At 46.4% G+C, this 17,130-nt stretch overlaps 1 pseudogene; it reads right to left on the reverse strand.

The window, feature by feature from the left end:
• Positions 1-224: 224 nt before the first annotated feature.
• LOC143387209 (teneurin-4-like) overlaps positions 225-17,130 on the reverse strand; it is a 266,697-nt pseudogene continuing 249,791 nt past the window's right edge.

Raw genomic sequence — 17,130 nt, forward strand, 5'->3', positions numbered from 1 at the left:
AAGCCTGGACAGGAGTTTGGGGCAGCTTGAAAAGGTGCTGAACAACATCATGACATTTTCCAGAGCAAGATATAACCATCTGTGGTCCTCTGGAGGTACAAAACACAGTGAGTAAAAAGCCACCAGTCCCCTGCAGGAGCCCAGCAAAAGCTCCTGAGTTCCTCCAGGCCCATTACACTCTGCACCCCAACTCCTGCACAACCCCCTGTCAAAGAAGAAAGGGGTGCACATGAGACACCTTAGCACAGACACTCATGTCTCACATCACACTGGGTACCTAGGGACAGACAAGGACACACTCTAGATGTGTGCCCCAAAGAGAGAAGAAACATACCCCGAACAACAGGAAAAATTCCTCAAGGAGAAGGGGAACAAAAGACAGAGTTTTCATTGTGATCACACTACAGAAAAAGAAAAAAACCTTCTGTTCTTTGCAAAAAATGTGTGAAGGCCAAATTTGTGTCTTTTTCTTTTCTTAAAAAAAAGAATGTTGCATGAATTAACAATGCAACCAGTATCTTTTTGTTTGTTTTCTGCACTTGTTAAAAAAAGGATTTTTTTTTTAAAGTACAACACAGTCAGGTATGTGGCCACAAAAGAGTAGCTGTCTTTGGCAAGAAGTCCAGGCCTTGGCCCTCTCTGTCACCTTCGGCCCATCTCGCTCTGTCTCATGAAATGGATATTGTTGGAGCTGTCCGACAGTTCTGGGTACTGCTCAACAGAGATCACGAAGAAGCCGTCGTAGCCTTGCACCCGCCCTGTGTTCAGCACCTGCTGCTTCTCCCCCTCTGTCCAGGCCCTCAGGCCCTCCTCCCCTTCCCGCAGTCTCTGCTGCTCTCGGGCCCAAGCCTGGCGCACAGCTCTCTGCCGGGCGAGCTCAAGCACCCGCACCTTCTCTTCGTCCAACGTCGTCCCATAGCGGGTGTTCAAGCACAGTGCCCCATACTGGAGCTGGATGTCTGTGTAGCATCTAGTCCTGCCATTAAGCAGGGTATTGATTTGGGACACGGTGACATTGACCCCATTCTCCAGGGTTCGCCGTCCCCCACTGAGGCCCAGGATGGCCAAGTCACCTTCTGAAAGCCCTGGTTTCACAAAGTAGTGGGTGTCCACCCCGTCAATGGTGAAGTGCAGGTTCTCTAGGTAGTGGGCATTGTTCAAGATGGCAGCAACCCTCCGACCATCCTCGTTGGCCACACTGATGATGTCTGTGGTCACTCGACCATCCTTCAAGGCAAACTTGACCCCCTTGCCAAAGACTGAGCCACTGGATGCAAACTTCTTTGTCTCAGCGGCCTGCTGGCAGCTGGTGATTGTGGAGCCGTAGAGCTGATCAAAGCGTTCTAAGGTGACGAAGGCCTTGAGCTGCTTCTGCACTTCATATTGTACCCCAAGGATAGACTGATGAGGACAGAGAGAGAGAGAGAAAGAGAACAAGAGAGAGAGAATAAGACAAAGGGAAAAAGCAAACCACAAGAATATGGAAAATCCACTTAAATAAATCAAGTCTGTACATATTTATTAACCAGAAGCCTGTATCTCTACTGCTGACCACAAGATGGCTAGCTGTCCATTATCCACCATTCATACCCTTCGATTCAGAGACTGTTCAAGGAGCATCTATTCTGGGCCAGGTCCTTTTCTGGGCACTGGAGGTACTCAAATAAGTCAGACATCACCTTTGCCCCAAAATAATTCATTGTTTCATGGGGAAAATCAGATGTGACAATAATGATTGCCATCAAATGTGACCACTGGTGGTCTAAGAGAGATAATAATAGGAGCTATAGCTAACATTTCTTGCTTTTTAAGCTAAATAATTATCACTGTCTCTTTTGATCATCATAATAACTTTATGTAGTGGATATTTTATAATTCCAATTTTACTTTTAAATGAAAGAAACCAAGGCTCTAAGAAGTTATAAATAGTTCATAGTTATATGACTGACATCAAGTCAACATTCAAACCCAGTTCTGTCTGATTCTTGAAGCTCGGTTTCAAGGGCTGTTATTATAGGGAGAAACAAGGCTCAGAAGTATCCCAGCCTGAAGGGAGAGGACAAAGAGAAGGTGGGTTTTGAGGACAGGTTCATGCTTCAGCTGGGACTTGAAGAATGTGAGGGGTGATATTAGGGGGAGAATGGCAAGAAATGCAGAAAAAGAGGAAAAGTGGTGATCTGAATCAATGTGCTTACTCTGCTTTATTGCTCTTAACCATGTATACAGATAAATTGCCAGAAGGGCCTCTATTGTGCTTCCTTGGGGGTCCTCAGGTGTTCCCGCACTTGGCTGCTTTGGGGGACAGGCTGGGCCTTGCCAACTTGATGTATCATCTACTGTCCCTTCCATGGCTCTGGAGATCAGGTAAGCCATGTTTGGGATGGCTCCAGGGCCTCATCAGGAAACTCAGGGAAATGGCTTTAGAAATAGGCCCATCAGCCTCCCACTGAAATTAAGTCCTCTTTATAATTAATAGAACCCTGTCTGTGAACAATTATTTCCTAGAGTTTCACGAAAGCTGGAGTGCTCAACAACAAAGATCTCCGATGCTTGCCAAGGGCGGAAATCAATAATGCATTGACAGGCGAGGTTGGCAAACAGGCAGTCAGAGACAGGGACTGAGGAATACAGCAGGGAACCTGGTGGGGGAGGAAGAGCTACGCTCTAGAATCATCCCTGGGGACTGCAGATGCTGGGACATCTGGGGCAGGGCCGGGGTGCTGGGGAGCAGGTGTTGGCAGAAAGAGGATGGGCTCTGTGGTTGGGCAACCCCGAATTTTCAGCACCTTCCTCTGACCTTCCCAGCTGAGTATCCTTGGGTAAGTTTCTCTTTGAACCCTCATCCCATCTGTAAAATGGGCTCTTTTTTCTTTCAATCATTTATTCATTCAACAAAAGTTTTCTGTGTACCTGTATTGTGCTAACCTGTAGGCTGGGTATTAAATGAGACCCAGAACTTAACTGATTGGAGCTACGTGTGGGGAGCGCTTTGCAAGAGGACAATACAGATGGCTAAGTTGAGGCCTAAAGGAATCAGTCTGAAATAAGAAATAGGGATGCAAAAGCTTCCAATCACTAGCAGGACACCATCTGGCAACCCCGCTTTCCTCCACAGCCTGTTGTCCTCCAGGCTAGGATCCCCTCAAAGTCCTATTCATCTCTGCACTCACTGGGCACAGCAAAGGGCTGGGCATGGAGTCCGCTTCTAGTACAGAATTTATGAATGGCAGTGGAAAAGAAGGGACAGAGAAGGGGAAAAATGAATGCAAAGAGTGAGCGGGTGGGGCTAGACTGTTTTTAAAGATCTTTCCAGCTGTATAATTCTGTATTTGAAATGGGGTCATAAAAGGAAGACAAAAAAATAATGCTTTTGGGGCACCTACAGTATACCAGGCCCGGCACTCAGCAAGATGACACAGAACAGAAACCTGGTTTGAATCCCTTCCTTGCTGTGTGGTATCGAAAACCCTCAGGCATTAAATCTGTAAATCGAGAACAGTTACACAGTGGGATATTTTTGAGTTAACGTATGCAGAATACCTCACACGAGGCCAGGTGCATTAGGTGCTCAAAAAATATCACATTTGTATTTAGAACACACTTTCTCCCCCTGCACCTTTGCCCAGATATTGACAGAGGATTTTTATTTTTGTGAAACTCCACACTTATTGTGATACACAAAGCGCCTTCATATGGCTTCTGAGCATCTGTGTGTCCCTGCAGCTGGGTCCCAGTGGCCTGCCTAGCAATAGAGTTGCTAAATGTTTGCTGAAATGTTCTCTGGCAGGCCCTGTAGAGTCACTGCCTTGGTTTCCATCACTGACCCCAGCTCTCCTGCAAAGCTGGCAAGACCATCCTGCAATGTTGAAATGCTTGAGGTGTGAGGTGCTGTCTGAGGAGTTACCTTGCTGTTGTCCCACTCCTGGGTTTTCATCTGTGTATGCACGAGCTCATAGGATGGCTCCATGGCATCCATGTCTGGTTTGGGATATCCAGGGATCACGTTATGCAGCTGGAATCCAAAGGTGAGCAGCCAGCTATTGACATCTGAGTGTGAGAGAAGCAGAAACATCCCCATGAAGTAAGTGCCTTCCGATGCCACTCATCCTAATTCAACACCTAGAGAGGCTGCAGGTGGGGTGGGGGCATGGAGGACTGCTGGTGGAAGAAGTGACTGTTACAAACACTTTGGAAAATGGTTTCATGGTCTAAAGCCCCAGGCGTTCCTGGGACCCAGTGACTCTCCTCCCAGATGTGTACCCAGGAAAGATGTCACTTAGGTAGAACCTAGGTTTCCAGACATCCTTTTCCACTCTCACACCAACCCCTGGGACCTCCAGCTTCGTACTCAGGGACAACTGTTGTGGATGAAGAGCCTCCTCTTTGACCAGACCAGTCATTAAAAGGAAACAAAAGAATGGTCAGATCCAGAGGAAGATTTTAATGATTGACTTGCAAAGAGAAAATTCACTGAGAAACAAATGGCCACTCTCTTCTTACCTCCCTTGCAGGGATGAAAGCCTCATGGCCAAAGTGCCACTGGGCATGGAGATGACCTGTACTGAGATCAATTTCCCTGTGCTCCTGCCTTTTATTTCCTGACAGCCCAAGGAAGCCACTCAACCTCCCTGTGCTTTCATTTTCCAGTCTGTACACTGAGTTTGAGGATCTAATCCCACAGGCAGGGTACTAGTTGGAAGTTACCTCTCCCAGCAGGTGCACGGTTCATTCCAGAGGTGGGATCCACAGAGGTGGGATGGCCCATGGGGTCAACAGTTGTGTCCCTGTCACTGTGGGGTATCACATTTCTCTCCCATTCAAGGATCTCAAGCTTGTTTTCATTTTAGTTTTAGTTGTCCCTGGGGCCCTCTGCTGGTGTGGAAGCAGGAGGTACAGGCAAGTGGTGGTAAAGGGGAAGCTTAGAAATCCAGGTTCCGTTTCTCACCTGGGCCTTATTAGGTAGGATCACAGAAGGGAAAGAATGTGGTAACTGAGGCCAGACAAAAACCCAGGTCCAAATTCTGGCTTCCCAGCTCATAGTCTACATGACCTTGGACAGTTTACTTAACTTCTCTGAGGTTTAGGTTTCTTGTTTGCATATTGACAATAGAAATGGTTTTAGCCATGCGGTGGAGAAGAATACTGATAGTGTTATCATTTGGGGGCAACTGTCATATAGCGGGAGCTATTCCAAATCTGTACATAAATTGTTGGATTTAATATATTTGAAGTGGCTGACTCAATTCTTGCCTCCCAGAGGGTTTTCTTTATTTCCCAGCCCCATGCCTCCACACCCTGGAACCCTCATTTTCTCATTTATAAAGGTTGGGACTTGGATCAACTGTTCTCCAGAGTCTCTTTCCTCACTGAGTTTCTAAGAGTCTCTGATTCTCTGAGTTGTGGCAGATGGTTCTTTTGGAAATTTAAACAAACAGAAGAGGAGGGGAAGAAACCTTACAAAGTCATTTTGTTTGAGGCTGAGAACTTGCACCTGAATTTGTAGTTGTAAAGAAAGCTTCTCTCTGGAATGTCATGAATTCCCAGGAAAGCAGGGGACTGAGAAGAGGGCTGGGCCTTAATTACAAGTGAGAGTGAGGGGAGGTGGCAAATTCCTGTCACACATCTTTTCTTTTTGTGAAGATATATGTTCTCATTGGTGTTCCTACTGTGCTTTTTCTGAAGAGCTGAGAATTGTAACAACATTAGAGATGGGTGTTTCCCTCCAGTTAAAAAGCTTAGTCCCCAGTACCAAAGTCAACCAACCACCTAAACCACCACCACCACCAACAACAACAACAAAAAACCCAAACAACAACAAAAGCCTCCTCTTAACCCATCTTAACCCAGACATCAGTGGTGCAGGTGGGGCCAAGTAGGATGATGAAATGCAAGCTCTACTAATCCTTTTGCAGGTACACAGCTTTGTTCTTTACAAAGTATATTCTAATTTTAAAACAAGGGTTTTGAGTTCTAATGCCAGCCTTGCCACGTCTCAGTGAGCCAGTTACTTTACTTCTCTGAACCTCACTTTCTGCCTTTGCAAATGGGGTCACTATTCCCCACTCCCAGGCTTCAAGTGAAGATTAAGTGCAATGATATATACATTATATCTGGGTTGACATTTTTTGGTCATATTCCCAGCATCCCATTCTGCCTTCTTTTTTGGGTGGGGGTGTTGGTGTGGGGTGGGAGTGGGGGATGAGTATTCATGTAGTTCTAGGGAAGCTGAATCAGTAATGGCTCTTGTGACCCAGGCTGAGTCAATGAGTGTGTGCTGTCTCCAGCCCTAGTTATTGCTTCAAGGGTTGTTATGTGACCTATGCCTTCCTGATTGGAGTGTATGTCAGGAACCCTGAAGAAATCTTTGGAGAAAGAGATTTTTGTTGTTGTTGTTGTCATTGTTGCTGGAAGTGAGGATGCGTATAGCCTACACAGAAATAAAAAGGTCAGGTTTAGTGAGAGTAGTATCTTAGTTTCTCATTAGCGATCTGCTAAAATCTTGACTGCTTATCTGGCACCTCTCTTGTACACCACTGTTTTTCAAACTGTGGGATAGGACCTACTATGTAAGTAAAAACAATTTTGTGGGTCATGACAAGCATATTTCCTGAAATGGAGTAGATTAGACTAGAAAATATGAGCATATCACACGGATTATTTTGCAAGCCTTTTGTTTTAGTGTCTTACTGTGATATAAAAATCTTATTCTCATGGTGGGTTCACAAAGACATTTGATAAAAGCAGCCCTGGGCCATGCATTCCATGAAGGCAGCATTATGCTTGAGTCTGTTCTAGATTCTTAGCAAAACATATAATAATATTTGACTGACTTGAAATATATAATTGGATTTAACTGACTTGGAAATTAAAACCCAATTTGAAAGTGTCAGGTACCCCCTTGGGTGGTGAATTGCTTTTTTTTTTCTTTTTTCTTTTCTTTTTTTTATTGTTGGTTGTTCAAAACATTACATAGTTCTTGATATATCATATTTCACACTTTGATTCAAGTGGGTTATGAACTCCCATTTTTACCCCGTATACAGATTGCAAAATCACATCAGTTACACTTCCATTGATTTATATATTGCCATACTAGTGTCTGTTGTATTCTGCTGCCCTTCCTATCCTTTGTGAATTGCTTTCTTAGAAACTTCTTATTTATTTATTTACTTTTTGTGGTGCTGGAGATTGAACCCAGGGCCTTATGCATGTGAGGCAAGCACGCTACCAACTGAGCTATAGTCCCAGCTGAATTGTTTTCTTAAAAACAGGATTTGGAGACCAGCATGATTGTCCTGGGAAGTGTTTTGGAGCCAGAAAGCCCCAGTTTAAGTGACTTTGGGCGACACTTCATTGTTTGGAGCCTTGAATGTCCCATCTGTAGAACGAAGATAATGGAAGTGATCTTAGAGTTATCACCAAGTTTAAAGGAGATCAAGTCTGCAAGGGCCTGGCATAGAGCAGTTAGTCATGCTAATGCTATTCTGAAAGGAGACCATATGCATTGGTGGTATACAAAAGAAAAGGGGGGGATAATAATATTTTGGCAATCTGAAATGATTTTTTGATAGAAAGTACATGTCCTATTTCACCAGTGTTTTCCAGCTATAGTAACCTGCCAAAATGTCTCACAGGAAACTCACTGGAGGGTGAGGCAGGGGGTGTGCTCAATGTAGACGGATGTAATGGAAATGTCATCTCAATCTGTCAAGTTTCTCTAGAGCTAGCGGCCAAGTGGAACATAGTGAATGCTTGGAAACACTGTCAGGATATTCGTGTTTATCTCGGGGATCCAAGTATGTTTTCATCACACCTGTGTATCACCGTGTTCTCAATTCTTGCCCATGCTTGAGACTTTTGCTTTTAATACAACAACCTAGAGTTCCTTCCTGAAAAAAGGAATCCTCCCATGCTGTGAGCAGAAACAGGGTCCAGATGAGGACGCCAAGTTTGGGGCCAGGAAGCCATGTCCATAGGGACACTCTTGGGAGCTATACATGATGCCCTCTTTACACTTCTGTACATCTGTTCCCACTCCCTGGAACGCATTTCTCTTCACTACCTAAAAAAAAAAAACCTCAAAAATAGCCCCAAGTGTCAGCTCTCTGTGAGGCCTCCCCAGGACTCCTCTGAGCTGCACTGGCCTTCCCCGCAAATCCTCACCATGGACTCCCACACTGGACAGCAACTGTCACCTACCTTACAGTGTGAATTTATGGACAGCAGGGGTCCTCTTTCTATCTCTAGTGCCTAAAACAATGAATGCACAGAGGAGACATTTACTGAATGAAGAAAACTGTCCTAAGAGAGAGGGCCAGAGGATTGTGTCACAGGATAAACGATTGGAGACTATTATGTTTACAAGCTGGGATACACCCAATTTTTGCCCACTACACATTCTCATATAAGACATTCTGGCTTTATCCATGCCCCACAGCCACTCCCACTTGAGGTTCTCTGTGGCTGACCTGGGCATAGTTACTTGCTTGGGAGAACTGTGGCTGCTGGAGACATCCCTGCCTGCAGGACCCATTGGATACTATATTCAAATCAGTTTCACAACAGTGGAAATCAAAGCTCACTTTTTCAATTAGAGAGAAAAGGAAAGGGAACCAACGTGAGTCAGGCACTGTGTTTGATATGAAATACATCTCATTTTACCCTTGCAACTAGGTGGTAGGTAAGTATTTTTTTTTCTATTTTTTTCCATGTGTTCCTTGTTACTTTTCATGCAATTGTTGGATTTTTCGCTTCATCTTCTATTTTATCTTTACTACTGATTATTAGTTATGTATCTATTTTATTTTTTATTTTTAATTTTTTTTAGTTGTTGCTGTAAGGTTTTTCATACACATATTTGCCTATTTAGAGTCAGGGTGAATATTCTAATTTTAATTTATAGATCAGGAAACTGGAATTCAGGGACATTAAGAAAATTTTGCAAACCTGTGATAGCTTAGCAATGGCGGATCCTTCCCTCAGCTTTGTCTCCAAAGTCTGAGTTTTCTATTCCATCATCACAAATTAAGAACTGATTTTATTTTAATCATACCTTAACCTGATTTATCAGAATCTCAGAGCCAGTTTGATTTCTATATCAGAAACTCCCAAAGTGCACTCCAAGGGAAGTATCCAGTGAGATATTAGGATTTCATGGTAAAAAAGGGGTTTTCATGGTCAAATAAGTTTGAGAAATATTGGGCAAATATATTAAACAGCTCTCTTCACTATGACTTCTTAGAGCCTCTCACAAACTGAAAAGTGTTATGAAATATATTTAAGAATGGTGGCCCTTTCAAGTTTATTTGATGCCAGAATCTTGACTTCCAGTGTATTCTCTGAACTAGTGTTTTTTCTAATATATATGCTTTGGGAGATGATGCCCTTAGGTCAAGTTAATGTTTCCTTAAGAAGACTAAGTCTTGGGGCTAGGGATGTGGTTCAAGCGGTAGTGCGCTTGCCTGGCATGCGTGCGGCCCTGGTTTGATCCTCAGCACCACATTTAAAAAAAACCAAAAAACAAAGATGTTGTATCCGCCGAAAACTAAAATAAATAAATAAATAAATATTTAAAAAAATTCTCTCTCTCTCTCTCTCAAAAAAAAAAAAAAGAAGAAGAAGAAGACTAGGTCTTGCCAATTGACCAGAGCAATGGGGGTCCCACCCTCTGAAGGAGCCCAGTCCTCACCTGTCATGAAGCACTTGATGTCCTGAGAGTTGCTGATGGGGTTGTTGTTTTTAAACATATAGAGATTAAAAGGCATGATGTTGCTGCTGCTGAGGTGCTTCCACAGCTCATGGTCTGGGCTAGTCCAGCGTCCAGCCAGCACATCGTAATCCCATCGGCCCATGAGGACGAGCTTGGTGAGTGGATCATAAAGGCCTCCATGGTAGCCGATGATGATCTGGAAGTTGGGGTTGGTGTCCATGTAGATCTCCCCATAGGCCGTGTACAGGATCTGCTTGATCATCAAGCCTGTTCCACTGAAGACAGCAAGAGGGGTCCCGATGTTGTCACAAGCGATGTAAAACTCGTCACCACTGCTCAGCTCCATGGCAAAGAGGTGTCCTTGCAGGTCGTAGTAGAGGGATGTGATCTCAGAGCTGGAGTGGTTGTAGAGGTGGGTGACCTTGGTGGGGTTGGTCAGGTCTGCATAGAAGAACTGTAGGTGGTGACTGTGGCTGCTCTTGCTGGACACACGCCCGCCCAGGCCATCATAGAGGTACCTCACGCTCCAGCCACCAGCCCGGTTGTAGGCCTTGATGAGCAGGCCAGCTGAGTTGTACTCAAAGATGTCTCCACCCCGCTGCCTCAGGAAGCCGTCCTCATCCATCTTGTATTGCACGTCACCCAGTCTGGTGATGCGGTCGCAGAGGTCGTACCGTAGTGGGGTTAGCCGTGCACTGTTCCCAGGACTCAGCAAGTGCAGGTTCCCATTGAGGTCATAGCTGTAGCGCCAGAGTGGCTTGTCATTGATGGAGACTGTCTGCAGCTGGCCGTCGGCATCATACTCATAGGAGTAGCGGGTAGTGTTGGCATAGGGTCCCACCTTCAGCTCCTTCTTCACCACTCGCCCCATGTTGTCATACTGGACTGTCATCCAGTACATGAGCGAGCGGAAAATCTCATACTGCACTTCCTTCATCCTGCCATAGGCATCAAAATGCTTGGTGTGGGTCATGACTGCTGTGGTAATGATCTGGTTGATGTCATAGTAGATGACACCAAACTTCCCAAACTGCTCTGTCTTGCCTGACACATCATCGTAGCGATAGAGATCAATGGGCAGCGGGGTCTCGTTGATCACAGCCTGCATGCTGGTCACTCGGAAACTGTTGTCATAGTTGTAATCAAAACGGGCGTTGACCATGCCCTCCTCGGTGAAGCGGAAGATCTGCCGGTCGATCAGGGGCCCGATCTGACTGTAGCGGATGGTGCAGGTGAAGCCCTCATTCTGTAGGTTGATGGTTTTCAGCATGCCAGCTGTCTCATCATAGGTGAAGCTCACTTTGGTGGTGTCATACAGTGTCTCAGCCAGCTTCCACAGCTTGCCGTACTTGTATATCACTCTACGGCCGGTGCCCAGGTAGTAGGTGTGGAGCAGGTGTCCGTCCTCCGTGAAGTCCTGAATGACCGAGGCGTTGCCTTCAGGGGGCTGGTAGATGTTTCTGTAGTAGCCCACTGAACGAATGGTCTCTAGTGTCTGCCGGGCCACATTGGGCATTGTCACGGAGGAGAGGCGGTCGTTCTTGTCGAACTCGAAGATGTACTGCCTCTGACTGTGCAGGAGCAGCACCATGGACTAGAGGGAGAAGAAAACGAAGAGATGAGGGGAGGAGAAGGAGAAGGAAGGCTACATCTGGTACCCAAGGCTCAGGAAAGTGGTGGGGTGATGCCCAACCAGAGCCTTCCAACCTGTGCGCCATAGGATGCAGCGAACAGGTTATTATGGATGTACTGTGGTGAGGTGTTCCCTGGCCATTGGCCCTGGCAGGCCTGGGCCCCAGAACACTCAGGCCATTTGCTTTCTTCTGTGAGCAGGTCCTTGGTGTGGCACAGGCCTGATCACTTCTGTGTGTGGTGGGTTGTGAGGAAGGTTGGGGTGCACTGGCCTAAAGAAATTCAACAGCCCCCCTACAGGCTTCCTTGCAGCAGACTTCTCAAATTAACCTTCCTACTCAAGCAAGGTGTTCTCTAAAAGACAGTCCCATGGTGTCATCTGCTGGCTGAGCAGCTTCTGTGGACCCCCTGTGCCTACAGCATCAAGACCATGTCTGAGAAGGGTACAGAAGGCTTTGCTCAATTGCTCATATGGTACCAGGTCAGAGGCAGGCTGTGATAGGGAGAACCTGGCCTCTAGCAGTAGATCTAATGTGTGGCTCTTGGGTATGTCTCCCCCTCCCCTGGGTTTGGCTTTTCCGTTTGTTGGATGACCTTCAAGTTCTCTCCTTCGGTCTTAACACAGAACATTGCTTTCAAGAGAGGCTCACCCAGCACAGGCAGGGAACACATACCACAGAGGAAACAGAGTCTGGTCCTGGACAGGTGACCAAGAGCAGGAAACAAAGTGGGGATCTGAGTACCAGAATTGGAGCATGAAGTTCAGAATCTTTTTTTTTTTCAGGAAAAAGTCAGCAGATAACAGGCCTAGACACATCTAGTCATTAAAGCAATGGTTTTCTCTTTTTGGGACCAACTTTTGATTTTAGGTCATCTCTGATTTCTAGTCCCTGGGATGAAATGAATCCTCCTGCCTAAGCTTCAATCTCCAGGCTTCTGCCTGGTTCTCCATGATGGAATTGCACCAAGTGCTGGACCTCAGAGCAGAACCTGGCCCTATGTCAGAAACATGAGTTCTGTTCTGTAAATCCAGTTAGTGTTTGGTCCTGTTCCTACCTCCACTCTCTCAGGCAAGACCTTCATGTTTCCTTCCCTAGGACCCCCACCTGCCACATCATCACCATGATCCATCCAGATGCCTCTTGGGCCCCTGACCCTTGCTGGTTGATTTTCCTGAACATTTCTTTTTGAAAAATGATTATCTCCCGTTTGGAAGACTGCCTGGGTCACACTTATTCCACTGAAGTCAGCAAGCGAGGTCCAACCATGGGTTAAACCATAATGATTGACCTTTTATATGGCAAGGACAGTGGTGGAGGGGGACAGACACTTGCCTTCTCTAAGTATGTGTAGCTCCATGTCTTCCCATCAGCAAAGATCCTGTATGTGATCCGACCCGCCTGGTCATATTCCATTCGCTCAGACATGATGCCTCTCTGGATGCCGGCAATGTGGCCCCCAGGGGAGTATGTTACATTGACGCCATTCAGCCTGCTACTGGGTGACCAGAGGCTGGGCCTCCCTGCCTGGTCATACAGAATCCGAAGGGTGAACTTGCGGTGGTCATCATAGATCTTCTCTGTGCGTGTTACACGGTCGAAGTCCAGAGACAGGAGGTTCCGGTTGTGAACCTGGGAAGGGGTAATAAAGAAAATTAGCCTGGACACTGAATTTTGTGTGATGACAATGTAGCTCTCACCTGTGCTGAGAAGCTCCTGAGTAGAGGAGGCAGCACAGGTTGTGGGTGTCAACACCCATGGGTTTGATTCCTGGCTCTGTCACTTGTCGGCGCTGTGATGTTTCATCTGAAAGATGGGAATGATAATGCCAACTGCACAGGGCATTATGGGAGGACAGACAAGGCAGATGTTGAGCACATGGCAGCTGTGACTGAAGAGGATCCGCATGATTTTCTAATGTGATTTTTCAATGAGGACATATTTAAAAAAAAAAAAACAGGCAGATTTCTCTTGGCTCCCTCCTTAAAACAGAGCCACCAAGTAGGCCTAGCATAGAAAATACCTGAGACATCAATTCTGTGCTGGACACTGTGCTATGTTTGACACTGATGAAAACAAAGCCCCAAGAAGCGAAGGCATTTGCTGCAGATCTCATGGCTGGGGAACCACTGAGTCTGTACCTGACTCACCACTGTGACATTTTGATAGACACTCAGTGGTTCTCTGGGCAAAGCCTGGCCTTCTTAGGATCCTGGACTTCCCACGCCTCTGGGAACTCTCCAGCCCTTGCCCACAGTCAGAGCTTGTGATCACCTCCATCAGCTCCCAAGACATCATCATTTCCTCCCCCACCCTCCTCTTCCTCCTTCTAGAGGCCTAGGAGGCAGTGGGTGTTTGGGCCTAGGGTAGTTTCTCTGGCTTGGGCTGGTTGGGGTCCAGTCTCAGCTTCAGAATGCTTTGCTCCTGAATCCAGAATCAGGAGCCCCTTGTACAGTTTCCACTTGAGCTGCTGGGTCAGTATGCAATTTAATTTCTTTGCAGAGTCAGAAATACAGAGTTCCCTCAAAGGTAGGAGATCAGGTTTTTCGTAGTTTAGTAAAGAAATATACTTTGGGGATCTATTTCTGTACTTGGATCTGGCCCTTAGGCACTGACTGCCCCTGAAACCCTGCCAGGTACTAAAATGCTGGCTCCCTCTAATGGCCACTTGGCCTCATGGGACATTTGGGCACATATTCTGTCTTCTCCACTAGTTACCGGTTAAGTTCAACAGGTAGGAAGACTCAAGAGGAAAGCAGATAAACTATGTAATGTTTTGAACAACCTACAATAAAAATTAATTTTAAAAAAAAGAGGAAAGCAGATAATTAGGTCACATAATGCACAATGGCACACATGGCCTGAGGAAATGAAATCTCTCTGGGGTCCTCTGTAGTTTAAAAAAAGTGTGTGTGTGTGGGGTGGGGTGGGGGGATAGGGCACACTCAGGTCTAGGAATAAAGGCCAGAATCCAACCTCAACTTTGTGACAGGCTTTTCTGTGTGCCCTTGGGCAAGTGTCTTCCCCTCTCTGTGTCCTGGTTTCTTCCTCTGTGTAACCACAGAGTTGTTGTGAGGATCCGAGAAACTTAAGTAAATTACATAGTGGAATGCTAGACACAGAGACGGTACTGGATAAATGATTGAGATTATTCCCATTAAATGACAGCAAATGTTCATGGTCAATCTCAGAGAAAGGAGAGATGTGTATGTCTCCCTCTCTCCCCACTCAAGTTCTAAGGCCTTGAAAATAAGGATTTATAATGACGATACTGCGACGATTTTAGCGGTGAATGGCCTGGTTATAATAAGGTTGCCTTCCCTGGGATAATCGAACACAATTGCAGAAGCAAAAACAGTGTGGCAGACAATTCCTGTGAAAAATCAAAGGCACTGGAGGCTGACGCTTGTTCCTTGCAGAGATGGCACACAGAGACAGGGCTGCACTACCCACAAGACAGGGGCCTTGTTAAGGCACCTTTTGGAAGGGCCTCCTATGGCTGCCCCCAGGGTGGTGCCACCCACACAGCTGCCCCGACACCCCCTGGGACCCCAGTGAAGGGGAGTTGTACCTCTGTGGCAAAAATTAATAAAATTGAATTAAGCAGCTCACTGGGGAGCACCTAATGCTTCCTGTGCTCCGCAGTGGCAGCAATGAGATTATTTTACATCTTTCTTTATTAAAAAAGTTCCCAGTCATATAAAAAATGAGCTCCATTATGGGGAGGCACACCTGGCTAACATTCTAATTCCACATGCTTCCACTGTGGGTGGTCATTTATTTGGGGAGGAAGCCGAGATGTGGCCACCCGACTGGAGCACCATCCATCTCTCAGGCTGGGAGAGAGACCAATTAAAGCCTGGGAAACTTTTGGTCCAGTTCACACAGCGGAGAGAAAAATCCTAATAGTACTAATCGCTGCCCTTTATAGAGCACCTGGGATCTATGGCACTGGGCTAGGTGCTTTCAATATGTCGTCTTGTTTCTCAGAGGAACCTGAGGCTCAGAGGATTTGCTGAGGCTACACACGTGGCCCAGCAGGAAGCCAACCTGGGTTTAACTTCCCATTTTGCACACTGCCTCAGATGTGCAGGAAGGGCTGCTTGAGAATTCTGGTGGGGTCTCAGTGAGGGCCACAGATGGTGGCGGACCCCTGAGAACAAAAGCTGTGAGGCCTTCCTGAGAGAACTAGCAGGAGGCTGTTTCCCACATCAGATGGTTACCAGAGCGTTGGGCTGAGTTGGTGGGAACAAAGGAAGCCTGGTTCTAGTTTTTGATATTGGACGTCACTTAACATTTTGGTATCTGTTATGGGCCTACTTTGTCGTCTTTACCACAGCCTAGTTATGTGACTCTGGAAAAATCACGGGCCCTCTCTGGACCTTGGTTGCCCCACATGTAAAAAAGGAACTTAGGTGGTGAGCTATCTTTGAGGAAAGGCAGGGAATGAAGGGAGCCCAAGCTGTGCAGCTATAAGGAGGCTTCTCTGGTCTTGGGGATGTTGGGAAGATCTGGCTCCACTCTGTGGTTCACTTCAGCTCAGTGAACATCTACTGAGCACCTGTGGTCTGCAAAGTGCTGGGTGGAAAGCCAGGCCTAGGTCACCAGCTCTGACTCTGCCTGTTCTTTCCTTTGTGAACCTGGAGGGAAATACTGCTGGGCTGTGACCCCCCAGGCCACAGCCACACTCTACTCATGGGAGGTGAGCAGACAGGCACTGAATCAGGGCATCCACACCCTGCAAGGTGCTCTGATATGCCATAGCACAAAGCCAGTTCCCTGCAGTGACAGTTATAGTGAGGTCATTTTGGTCATTTAGGAACAGTCACTCTTTCTGGAAAGAGACCATGGCTTAGGTTCCAAAGAGATACAAAGAATTTTGGGACACATTAGCAACAGTACTGACAATTACAATAATAGCACTGACAAGAAGAGCAGCTATCCTTGACCACCTCGTCTAAATCAGACACTTCACACGTTACCTCTAATCCTTGTAGCAACTTGTAAAATCGGTTTTATCTTCCTCCTTTTATGGAGAAGGAAATTGAAGCTCTAAGACGACTGACAAACCCAAGTTCACTTGGAGCAATAAGCTGGAAATTCGCCTCCTACATAACTCCAAAGCCATAGATCCTTACATAAGTTAAAGCTGAAAAGACCACACAGGAGCCTCTCATGACACTTGGTACCTAGTTTAGAACCTCCCTCTGCAGGTGAGGAATCTAAGGTCTCAGAGAGAGTTTTGAGAACAGACCCAATTCTTAGAGTCTCCTCATCTTCTCCCAGCATGCACTCTTGTGCAGTGGCCTCCAAGGCCTTGCTCACCTGCAGCCGGCGCCCGAAGACGGTAACCTGGCCTCGAGCCTGCTCCTTGCGCTGCTGCCACTCTACCAGGTTGAGGCCATTGTCGATGGGCAGCGTGACATTCCTTTTGCCCACCGTGGAGTTGACAGTACCAGTGAGCAGGTGGGGCTCAGTCTGCAGTGCCACCTTCATGCCGTTGGCCAGCAGCAGTCGCAGAGAGCCATCGGCCCCGATGTAGTAGCTGTTCCGGACTTGGTCTGAAGGAGAGGAAAACACGGGTGCTCAGGAGGGCTGGGGATGGAGATAGAGGTGAGCATTCCCCCAGCCATAGGAGTAAAATGTGATACTGAAGAAAACTGGGAAAATACATGGACAAGAATATCCATAATCTCAGTACTCAAATAAGAGCATTAGAAATATTTTGCATATTTGTAGATTTCAGGGTATTTCCCAATACACTTAAAATTTTAAATAATTGTGGAATTT

Source organism: Callospermophilus lateralis, unplaced genomic scaffold (genome assembly GCF_048772815.1).
Source record: "Callospermophilus lateralis isolate mCalLat2 unplaced genomic scaffold, mCalLat2.hap1 Scaffold_279, whole genome shotgun sequence".
Lineage (NCBI taxonomy): Eukaryota > Metazoa > Chordata > Mammalia > Rodentia > Sciuridae > Callospermophilus > Callospermophilus lateralis.